We start from the raw sequence: 12591 nt of genomic DNA on the forward strand, positions 1-12591 counted from the left end.
TAATGCAATGTGCAGTATAATTAGTGCAAACACAAGTACAGCCGGGTATGTGTAATGCAATGCGCAGTATAATGAGTGCAAACACAAGTACAGCCGGGTATGTGTAATGCAATGCGCAGTATAATTACTGCAAACACAAGTACAGCCGGGTGTGTGTAATGCAATGCGCAGTATAATTAGTACAAACACAAGTACGGCCGGGTATGTGTAATGCAATGTGCAGTATAATTAGTGCAAACACAAGTACAGCCGGGTATGTGTAATACAATGTGCAGTATAATTAGTGCAACCACAAGTACAGCCGGGTATGTGTAATACAATGTGCAGTATAATTAGTGCAAACACAAGTACAGCCGGGTATGTGTAATGCAATGTGCAGTATAATTAGTGCAAACACAAGTACAACCGGGTATGTGTAATGCAATGTGTAGTGTAATTAGTGCAACCACAAGTACAGCCGGGTATGTGTAATACAATGTGCAGTATAATTAGTGCAACCACAAGTACAGCCGGGTATGTGTAATACAATGTGCAGTATAATTAGTGCAAACACAAGTACAGCCGGGTATGTGTAATGCAATGTGCAGTATAATTAGTGCAAACACAAGTACAACCGGGTATGTGTAATGCAATGTGTAGTGTAATTAGTGCAACCACAAGTACAGCCGGGTATGTGTAATGCAATGTGCAGTATAATTAGTGCAAACACAAGTACAGCCAGGTATGTGTAATGCAATGTGCAGTATAATTAGTGCAAACACAAGTACAACCGGGTATGTGTAATGCAATGTGCAGTATAATTAGTGCAACCACAAGTACAGCCGGGTATGTGTAATACAATGTGCAGTATTATTAGTGCAAACACCAGCACAGCCAGGTATGTGTAATGCAATGTGCAGTATAATTAGTGCAAACACAAGTACAGCCGGGTGTGTGTAATCAATGTGCAGTATAATTAGTGCAAACACAAGTACAGCCGGGTTTGTGTAATGTAATGCAGAAACAGGTACATCCGGGTATGTGTAATGCAATATGCAGTATAATTAGTGCAAACACAAGTATAGCCGGGTAAGTGTAATGCAATGTGCAGTATTATTAGTGCAAACACCAGCACAGCCAGGTATGTGTAATGCAATGTGCAGTATAATTAGTACAAACACAAGTACAGCCGGGTGTGTGTAATCAATGTGCAGTATAATTAGTGCAAACACAAGTACAGCCGGGTATGTGTAATACAATGTGCAGTATAATTAGTGCAAACACAAGTACAGCCAGGTATGTGTAATGCAATGTGCAGTATAATTAGTGCAAACAGAAGTACAGCCAGGTATGTGTAATGCAATGTGCAGTATAATTAGTGCAAACACAAGTACAACTGGGTATGTGTAATGCAATGTGCAGTATAATTAGTGCAACCACAAGTACAGCCGGGTATGTGTAATACAATGTGCAGTATAATTTGTGCAAACACAAGTACAGCCAGGTATGTGTAATGCAATGTGCAGTATAATTAGTGCAAACACAAGTACAGCCGGGTGTGTGTAATGTAATGTGCAGTATAATTAGTGCAAACACAAGTACAGCCGGGTTTGTGTAATGTAATATGAAGTTTAATTAATGCAGAAACAGGTACATCCGGGTATGTGTAATGCAATATGCAGTATAATTAGTGCAAACACAAGTACAGCCGGGTAAGTGTAATGCAATGTGCAGTATTATTAGAGCAAACACTAGTACAGCCGGGTGTGTGTAATACAACGTGCAATATGATTAGTGCAAACACAATTACAGCCGGGTGTGTGTAATCAATCTGCAGTATAATTAGTGCAAACACAAGTACAGCCGGGTGTGAGTAATCAATGTGCAATATTATTATTGCAAACACAAGTACAGCCGGGTGTGTGTAAGGTAATATGAAGTATAATTCATGCAAAAACATGTACAACAGACAGGGGTGTCTAATGCAATGTGCAGTTAATTAGTTCAAACACAAGTACAGCCGGGTGTGTGTAATGCAGTGTGTAGTATAATTAGTGCAAACTCAAGTACAGGTAACTATATTTATTCATATGGGTGGTATTATTGTTGCAACGATAGGTACAGCTGATTATCTGAAATGCAAGAGTATAACACGTGAGAGCTACACAGGTTAGAGTACATGCAAGAGCTGCACAGGGTTGAGTATAACACTTGAAAGCCTCTTTACAGGTTAGAGTATAACACGCAAGAGTTTCCTCACAGGTTAATATATAACACGTGAGAGCTGCACAGATTAGAGTATAACACGGGAGAACTGCACAGTTTACAGTATAACACACCAGAACCTCTTCACAGGTTAGAGTATTACACGTGAGAGGTACACAGGTTAGAGTATAACACATGAGAGCTGCACAGTTTAGAGTATAACACGCGGGAGCTGCATAGGTTAGAGTAAAACAAGCAAGGGCTGCACAGGTTACAGTATAACACTCCAGAGCCTCTTCACAGGTTAGAGTATAACACAGGTTAGAGTATAACATGTGAGAGTTTCTTCACAGGTTGGAGTATAACACACAAGACCTGCACAGGTTAGAGTATAACACGGAAGAGCTGCATGGGTTAGTGTATAACACACAAGAGCTGCATAGGTAAGAGTATAACACATGAGAGCCACCTCACAGGTTAGACTATGACATGTGAGATGCTCCTCATAGGTTAGAGTATAGCACATAAGAGTTACAATATAACACGCAGGAGCCTCCTCACAAGTTATAGTATAACATGTTAGAGCTGCACAGGTTACAGTATGACACGCGAGAGCCTCTTCACAGGTTACAATATAACACTTGTGAGCCTCCTCACAGGTTAGAATGTAACACGCAAGAGCCTCCTTACAGGTTAGAATCTAGCACACAAAAGCCTCCTCACAAGTTACAGTAGAACACGCAAGAGCCTCCTCGCAGGTTAGAATATAACACTCGAGAGCCTCCTCACAGGTAAGAATATAGTACGTGAGAGCCTCCTCACAAGTTAGAGTATAACACGCAAGAGCCTAATCACAGGTTAGAGTATAACACGTGAGAGCCTCCTCACAGGTTACAGTATAACACGTGAGAGCCTCCTCACAGGTTACAGTATGACACGCGAGAGCCTCCTCAGAGGTTGGAATATAACATGCAAGAGCCTCCTCACAGGGTAAAGTATAACAGGCGAGAGCCTCCTCACAGGTTAGAGTATAACACGTGAGGGTCTCTTCACCGGTTAGAGTATAACATGCAAGAGCTGCATAGGTTAGAGTATAACACGCAAGAGCTGCGTAGGTTAGAGTATAACACGCAAGAGCGTCTTCACAGGTTAGAGTATAACACGCAAGATGCTCCTCACAGGTTAGACTATAACATGCAAGAGGTGCAAAGGTTAGAGTACAACATGCTAGGGCTTCCTTACAGGTAAGAGTATAGCACATGAGAGCTGCACAGGTTACAGTATAACACGCGGGAGCCTCCTCACAGGTTAGAGTATAACAAGTGAGAGTTACACAGGTTAGAGCAGTGATATTCAAAGTACGACCCTCTGGGCCTATTAATGAGCCCCCCTGGCCAACAGCAGCAGGGGCTGTTGTTTACTCGACTCCGCACTAATATTAAAACAATGTTAAATAAACAGGCAAGCATGTATTTAAAGATTACTTGAAATGAAATACAGGATGGAACTAGGTTGTCCAGCAGCACTTAACTTAGAACACCTTAATTTTTAAAGCTATTTTGTAGCAAAAGTTTAAATGTGTAAAAAAGGTTCTTTGAAGTTACAAAAGTGTATTTCAGAAGTGGTTCACCTTGGACTCCCCTCTGAGACCAATGCCAATAGCGAACTCAGAGGCACGTCAGTTGGGGCCCCTTGGGTGGCCTGGGTTCCTATTTTACATGAACAACATTGTAGTTTATTAAATTAAACACAAGAGAAGTTTGTACACAGGGCACATGCTGAAGTTATATATTTCAAGGGCCTCTTGTATGTGATAATGAAGATAAAGGAGAGAGAGTGAAATAAAACATTTACCTAAGATCACACAATTTGGTTAAGTGTAGAAGCTGGGATTAATACCGTGTTCTCTGGTTTCACATTGTGCAATCCAGCCACTAAATGTATATGCTTCGCTTCCCCTACACCCACCTTCCTGCCAACCCCACCCCTCAACACCTGACCCCCACCCTGCAGACATCGATTCAGCCTCTGCCCACATCTCGGATAAATCGTTTTGCCCCCTGGGTAAGTGTTTTCGTGCACCCATGGGTTGGAGCATGCCTCCTCACAGCTTAGGGTGTAAAAAGTGTGAGTTACACAGATAAGTTAACAGGCCTTAGCTAGGACACATTTACAACCATCATAGCTAGCAGAGGTTAGCTTACAACAGATCAGAGCTGAGATGGTAAGGGTCGTGGACATGTGTGCTCTTATTATCCGAATAAAATATTCTAACCTAATACTGTTTACGAAAGAACTGCTCCATCGCAGTTAGGGACACAAGAGCAGCCGCCATGGGGCGATATTTAGCCCACTATGTCTATATCCAATAATATATCTGCTGTCGATGTTCTGACATACTCCCCCCGCCCTCCCCCGCTAAGACAGGTAGGGGTCATTTCCCAGCCCAGAGAGCGCCCCCAGCAGACCTCTGTACATTACACCAACCTATACCACACCAGCCCCCCCCCCCAAAGCACACCTCTGTACATTACACCAACCTCTACCACACCAGGCCCCCCCCAAAGCAGACCTCTGTACATTACACCAACCTCTACCACACCAGCCCCCCCAAAGCAGACCTCTGTACATTACACCAACCTCCACCACACCAGCCCCCCCAAAGCAGATCTCTGTACATTACACCAACCTCTACCACACCAGCCCCCCCCAAAGCAGACCTCTGTACATTACACCAACCTCTACCACACCACCCCCCCCCAAAGCAGACCTCTGTACATTATACAAACCTCTACCACACCAGCCCCCCAAAGCAGATCTCTGTACATTACACCAACCTCTACCACACCAGCCCCCTCCCCGAAGCAGACCTCTGTATATTACACCAACCTCCACCACACCAGCCCCCCCCAAAGCAGACCTCTGTATATTACACCAACCTCTACCACACCAGCCCCCCTCCTCCAAAGCAGACCTCTGTATATTACACCAACCTCCACCACACCAGCCCCCCCAAAGCAGACCTCTGTACATTACACCAACCTCTACCACACCAGCCCCCCCAAAGCAGACCTCTGTATATTACACCGATCTCTACCACACCAGCCCCCCCCCAAAGTAGACCTCTGTACATTACACCAACCTCTACCACACCAGCCCCCCCCCCAAAGCAGATGTATGTACATTACACCAACCTCTACCACACCAGCCCCCCAAAGCAGACTTCTGTACATTACACCAACCTCCACCACACCACCCCCCCCCCCCAAAGCACACCTCTGTACATTACACCGACCTCTACCACACCAGCCCCCCCCCCAAAAGCAGACCTGTACATTACACCGACCTCTACCACACCAGCCCCCCCCACCCCCCCCACCCCCCCCCAAAAGCAGACCTCTGTACATTACACCGAGCTCTACTACACCCGGAAGTCCTCGGAAAAAGACAATATCCGCTGTAAAAACAAAAGCGAGAGGAGAATTTCTCACCTATTCGAATTAAAATGTTCTCATTAGTTAAAGTTTTAAAAGTGTGGTAATGAGGGCGCTCCCGGCCATTTATATGGAAAGGGACACGGGGCTAAAGAGGGGGGGGGGGGTATTAACCGCTTGGAAATTAGCTTTTTCTTGAGCTGTATCATATCGTAAAATTCTCACGTCTGCAAAATCGTTGGTGCTTTGTACAAAGATTTCTTTTTGCATCTTGAAAAGCTTTTAAAGAGAAACCACATGAAAGGGGCAGAGAGTGTGAAAGGCGGGTTCGTGCCCCGCGCACCCCCGGGGTTTAATGTGCAGGGCTCGCGGGGCCGCGCCGCGCGCTCATTCCCTTCCCATTAGCGCTCTCATTATAGACCCTGGCCCCTCCCCCGACGGCACCAGTCACCCAAGCCCCCCACCACCCCCTCCAACCAGCAAGGGCTTTAACTTGTCATTATTATCTTTTAATCAGGAACTTGGACAAGGGCCCCCCAAGAACAAGTCAATATTGAACCTATTCCTCTCGGAACCCTGCACCCCAGTCCATCCCTCCACCCTACACTGCACCCCAATCCATCCCTCCACCCTACACTGCACCCCAGTCCATCCCTCCACCCTACTCTGCACCCCAATCCATCCCTCCTCCGTACACTGCACCCCAATCCATCCCTCCACCCTCCACTGCACCCCAGTCCATCCCTCCACCCTACACTGCACCTCAATCCAACCCTCCACCCTACACTGCACCCCAATCCACCCATCCACCCTACACTGCACCCCAGTCCATCCCTCCACCCTACACTGCTCCCCAAACCTTGTTCATCCCTCCACCCCACAGTGCATCCCAAACCTTGTTCATCCCTCCACCCCACAGTGCATCCCAACCCTTGTTCATCCCTCCACCCCACAGTGCATCCCAACCCTTGTTCATCACTCCACCCCACAGTGCATCCCAACCCTTGTTCATCCCTCCGCCCCACAGTGCATCCCAACCCTTGTTCATCCCTCCACCCTACAGTGCATCCCAACCCTTGTTCATCCCTCCACCCCACAGTGCATCCCAACCCTTGTTCATCCCTCCGCCCAACAGTGCATCCCAACCCTTGTTCATCCCTCCACCCTACAGTGCATCCCAACCCTTGTTCATCCCTCCACCCCACAGTGCATCCCAACCCTTGTTCATCCCTCCGCCCCACAGTGCATCCCTACCCTTGTTCATCCCTCCACCCTACAGTGTATCCCAACCCTTGTTCGTCCCTCCACCCCACAGTGCATCCCAACCCTTGTTCATCCCTCCGCCCCGCAGTGTATCCCAACCCTTGTTCATCCCTCTACCCTACAGTGCATCCCAACCCTTGTTCATCCCTCCACCCCACAGTGCATCCCAACCCTTGTTCATCCCTCCGCCCCACAGTGCATCCCAACCCTTGTTCATCCCTCCACCCTACAGTGCATCCCAACCCTTGTCCATCCCTCCACCCCACTGTGCATCCCAATCCTTGTTCATCCCTCCACCCTACACTGCATCCCAATGCTTGTTCATCCCTCCACCCTACAGTGCATCCCAACCCTTGTCCATCCCTCCACCCTACAGTGCATCCCAATCCTTGTTCATCCCTCCACCCTACACTGCATCCCAATCCTTGGTCGTCCCTCCACCCTACAGTGCATCCCAATCCTTGGTCGTCCCTCCACCCTACAGTGCATTCCTAACCTTGGTCATCCTTCCACCCTACAGTGCACCCCTTACCTTGGTCATCTCTCCATCCCTCGACCCTACAGTGCATCCCAAACCTTATTCATCCCTCCACCCAACAGTTTATCCCAATCCTTGTTCATCCCTCCACCCCACAGTGCATCCCTAACCTTGGTCATCCCTCCACCCTACAGTGCACCCCTTACCTTGGTCATCCATCCATCCCTCTACCCTACAGTGCATCCCTTACCTTGGTCATCCCTCCAACCCTCCACTGCTGAACCGTGCTAACATCTGAGACTTGAAGGCCACACCGTGCCCAATGCTGAACCGTGCCAACATCTGAGACTTGAAGGTCACACCGTGCCCAATGCTGAAGCGTGCCAACATCTGAGACTTGAAGGCCACACCGTGACCAATGTTGAACCGTGCCAACATCTGAGACTCAAAGGCCACACCGTGCCCAATGCTGAACCATGCCAACATCTGAGTCTCAAAGGCCACACCGTGCCCAATGCTGAAGCGTGCCAACATCTGAGACTCAAAGGCCATACCGTGCCCAATGCTGAACTGTACCAACATCTGAGACTCAAAGGCCACACCGTGCCCTATGCTGAACCGTGCCAACATCTGAGACTCAAAGGACACACCGTGCCCAAAGCTGATCCATGCCAACATCTGACACTTGAAGGCCACACCGTACCCAATGCTGAACCGTGCCAACATCTGAGATTCAAAGGCCACACCGTGCACAATGCTGAAGCATGCCAATATCTGAGACTTGAAGGCCACACCGTGCCCAATGCTGAAGCATGCCAACATCTGAGACTTGAAGGCCACACCATGCCCAATGCTGAGGCGTGCCAACATCTGAGACTTGAAGGCCACACCGTGCCCAATGCTGAACCGTGCCAACATCTGATACTCAAAGACCACACAGTGCCCCATGCTGATCCGTGCCAACATCTGAAACTCAACGGCCACACCGTGCCCAATGCTGATCCGTGCCAACATCTGAGACTCGAAGGCCACACTGTGCCCAATGCTGAACCCTGCCAACATCTGAGACTCTAAGGCCACACCGGGCCCAATGGTGATCCGTGCCAACATCTGAGACTCAATGGCCACACCGTGCCCCATGCTGAACCGTGCCAACATCTGAGACTTGAAGGCCACACCGTGCCCAATGCTGAACCGTGCCAACATCTGAGACTCAAAGGCCAAACCGTGCCCAATGCTGAACTGTGCCAACATCTGAGACTCAAAGGCCACACAGTGCCCAATGCTGAAGCGTGCCAACATCTGAGACTTGAAGGCCACACCATGCCCCATGCTGATCCGTGCCAACATCTGAGACTCAAAGGCCACACCGTGCCCAATGCTGTTCCGTGCCAACATCTGAGACTTAAAGGCCACGCCGTGCCCCATGCTGAACCGTGCCAACATCTGAGACTTGAAGGCCACACCGTGCCCAATGCTGAACCGTACCAACATCTGAGACTCACAGGCCACACCATGCCAAATACTGAACCGTGCAAACATCTGAGACTCAAAGGCCACACCGTGCTCAATGCTGAACTGTGCCAACATCTGAGACTTGAAGGCCACACCGTGCCCTATGCTGAACCGTGCCAACATCTGAGACTCAAAGGACACACCGTGCCCAATGCTGAACCGTGCCAACATCTGAGACTCAAAGGCCACACCGTGCCCAATGCTGAACTGTGCCAACATCTGAGACTTGAAGGCCACACCGTGCCCAATGCTGAAGCGTGCCAACATCTGGGACTTGAAGGCCACACCGTGCCCAATGCTGATCCATGCCAACATCTGAGACTTGAAGGCCACACATTGCCATCAGTTGAATACCTGTGTATCAGTGTGTGTTAATGTGTGTGTCAGGGTGTGTATGTCCGCGTGTCTGCCTGCCCATGTATGTCAGTGTGTGTCACTGTATGTCTTGCATGAGTTTCACGCCATGTTTTTGCATACCATTATATCAGTGTTTGTGTGTGTATGTGTGTATATTCAAATGTAGGCCTGCCTATGTGTGTCAGTGCCTTTACTGCGTCACTATGTGTTTTTAAATAACAGTGTATCAGTACGTGTTAGTGTGAGTGTGTCAGGATGCGTGTGTCCTCGTGCATTCCTGCCTGTGCATGTCAGTGTATATCCTGCGTGTGTGCCACTCTGTGTGTTTGATTAAATGGGTATCAGCGTGTTGTGTGTTTGTATTGTCTGTGTTGGGTGTGTGTATCTGTGTGTGCATGCATGTCAGTATGTGTATCAGTGTGTGTGTGTATGTGTCTATGTGTGTGCGCATCTGTGTGCACTTGTGTCACTGTGTGTCAGTGTGTTTGTGTGTTTATGTATGTGTGTGTGTGTGTGTACAGCAGGTGTGTATCAGTGTGTGTGTGCGTTTTGGTGTGTGTCTGTATGCCTTCAGGGTGAATGTTAGTTGGTGAGTGTGTCAGGGTATGTGTGTATTAGTGTGTTTGTGTATGGGAGTCAGGGTATCAGTGTGTGTGTGCGCGTGTGTGTGTGAATTGGGGTGTTTGTGTGTGTCAGGGAGTGTGTGTGTATTGGTGTGTTTGTGTGTGTGTGCCAGGGTGTATATTAGTCGGTGTGTGTGTCAGGGTGTGTGTGTATTGGTGTGTTTGTGTATGGGTGTCAGGGTATCAGTGTGTGTGTGTGCTCGTGTGTGTGTATGGGTGTGGTTGTGTGTCAGGGTGTGTGTGTATGTGTGCGTTTGTGTATGTGTGTCAGGGTGTATATTAGTCGGTGTGTGTGTGTATTGGTGTGTTTGTGTATGGGTGTCAGGGTATCAGTGTGTGTGTGCTTGTGTGTGTGGGTGTGGTTGTGTGTCAGGGTGTGTGTGGTTGTGTGCGTTTGTGTATGTGTGTCAGGGTATCAGTGTTCTTGTTTGGGCGCGTGTGTTAGGGTGTGTGTGTGTGTTGGTGTGTTTGTGTAAGTGTGTCAGGGTGTTTATCAGTGTGTGTGCATACCGGTGTATGTGTGTCTGCCTGCCTGTGTGTGTTGCTTCTCATAAGCCCCCCTCCTCTTCGTGGGGGGCCTGTGACGCAGCGGTTTGTTCCATTCACCCGGTGGTTTCCTCCACTTTGCACATTTCCGTATTCTCCGCTCCCGCCAAGAACCCCCCTTGAGTGAATCAGACAAGGATCCATCCAGGCCTCGCCGCGGAGACTGAGTCCTAATGACATCTCGCCCAAGTCATGCACATACTTCCAATCTAATCTGAGTGTTTCCCACAGTCCCGGGGTTCAGTGCCCGCCCCCCGCCTGGGGCCAGAGGAGATGGTCTTAGAGCTTAGATGCAGAGCCAGGCCTCTCCGCTCCGCCATGGTGAGGGTGTGTGTGTCTGTGTGTGTGTGTCTCAGATCACAACAGAGCAATAATGGCCCCCTATGTCCTGTCCAGTGAATGAGGCAATGAATTGTGATAATGGCCCTGTAGTGCCAGACACACTGTATGGTCCAGAGTTGCAATAATAACACATATCACCCATCACAATCTTGACATGTTCTTCCTCACTGAGACCTGGTTCAAAGACTCCTCTCATACTTTGTTTGATCTTCTGATACCTACCGACTACTCTATCCTCAGAAATGACAGAACTGACAAAATTGGGGGGGTGTCGCTATTATTTTCAGAAACTTCCTTCAAATTAAAGTCCTTCCTACCATCCTCTTCCGTACCTTCGAATGCCTATCCCTTGAACTTCAAGTACATCACGGCTCACCTTTCAGGTTCCATGTCATCTACCATCCACCCGGTAACTGCTCCCCCTTTTTGGAGGAACTCACCGACTTCATCAGTGACCAATTGTCTCAAAGTGACAGACAGATCTTCCTGGGTGACTTCAATCTACACTGGGGCGCCATGGAAGACTCGGCTGCCAACAAGCTTGCCACATTTCTCTCAGCCAATGATCTTTTCCAACACTGCTCGGAAACTACACACTCTAAGGGCTCAATTCTGGACCTTGTCATATCCAAATCAGACCTGCTCACTATTGCTCCCCCTGTGCAGACCACGTCCTCATTCCCTTCCGTTTTCATCTATCGCAAGTTATTACATTCGGCCAACCCAAAAGGGCAACTACCTGGTTCCGCAACACTAAAAACATTGATCTTGACGCTCTGTGTGACTCTGCGTTGCAATCACTTCCTAGACTAGGCCCTAACGTGGATGTCAACGATCTCACCTCCCATTGCCTCTCAGTCCTAGCAGTCCAAATCGATAATGTCGACCACTCCAAAGCAAAATGAAATGACCCACCCCCTCAGCAGCTTGGTTCAATAAAGCTGTCTATGATGAAAGGAAAAACCTTAGAATCTTGGAGAAACAGCGGAGACAATCTCCATCCACCATCAATCTCTCTCATTTACGTTCAGCAAGATCCAAATACCACAAGCACATATTCCATGAAAAAGCATTACATTTCAGATCCCTCCTTGACTCAGCCAACAACAGACCCAAAAAACTTTTTGACCTCATCAAATACCCTAACTGCTCTCCCTAAACCATCAAGCCTGAGGATTCTTCAAAGAAAGCAGCAGAATTCGCTTTATTCTTTGATGAAAAGGTAAAATCACTGGTGGATCAGGTCACCCACCCAACCCCCACTGAGGAGCGAAAATCCTTTGTCACTTGGCAGAACTTTGACGTCATCTCGGAAAATGACCTCCTCAAATGCATCCTCGAAACCAAACTGTAGGAGAGTAGGGTCTGCTATCCTATGGTCACCCCAAATTTTTGCTTTTTGCTTCACTGGTTTTTGACATATTGAGGCTGTGGGCCTGCCAATCAGACCCCCAGCCTGCTGTTCTCTCTACTAAATTGAAACTATGCACCCTAGGTGCATAACCAATTGGAAGTGGATCACCCTGTCAGCCCCTGTACCAGTGTACACTAGGTACCCAGGGCATTGGTGTACCCAAGGCCTGCCAGGGGCTGCAGCATGTATTATGCCACCCCAGGCCTGGCCTAACAATCTGACACAACTGGCTGATCACTCAGCTGGGGTAAGTTGGTGTAATCACCTCTTACTTAGGTGTAGTATACCTATACCTAACCTTAAATGGGACACCTGGTAACCTATAAGTCACTCCTATGGCAGGCCTTAACAATCCTGAAGGCAGAGTGCTTGGTTCCATGTGAGATGGTGCTCTGGCATGAGCTGAGCCTGTCTGCAGTGGTCGGAACAACTTCC

The 12591-nt window shown here is 48.3% G+C and overlaps 1 protein-coding gene across 2 annotated transcripts in view; it reads left to right on the forward strand.

The window, feature by feature from the left end:
• PAX9 (paired box 9) overlaps positions 1 to 12591 on the forward strand; it is a 244732-nt gene that overhangs the window by 109180 nt on the left and 122961 nt on the right. The gene's annotated exons all lie outside the window — the stretch shown is intronic.

Source organism: Triturus cristatus, chromosome 9, assembly GCF_964204655.1.
Source record: "Triturus cristatus chromosome 9, aTriCri1.1, whole genome shotgun sequence".
Lineage (NCBI taxonomy): Eukaryota > Metazoa > Chordata > Amphibia > Caudata > Salamandridae > Triturus > Triturus cristatus.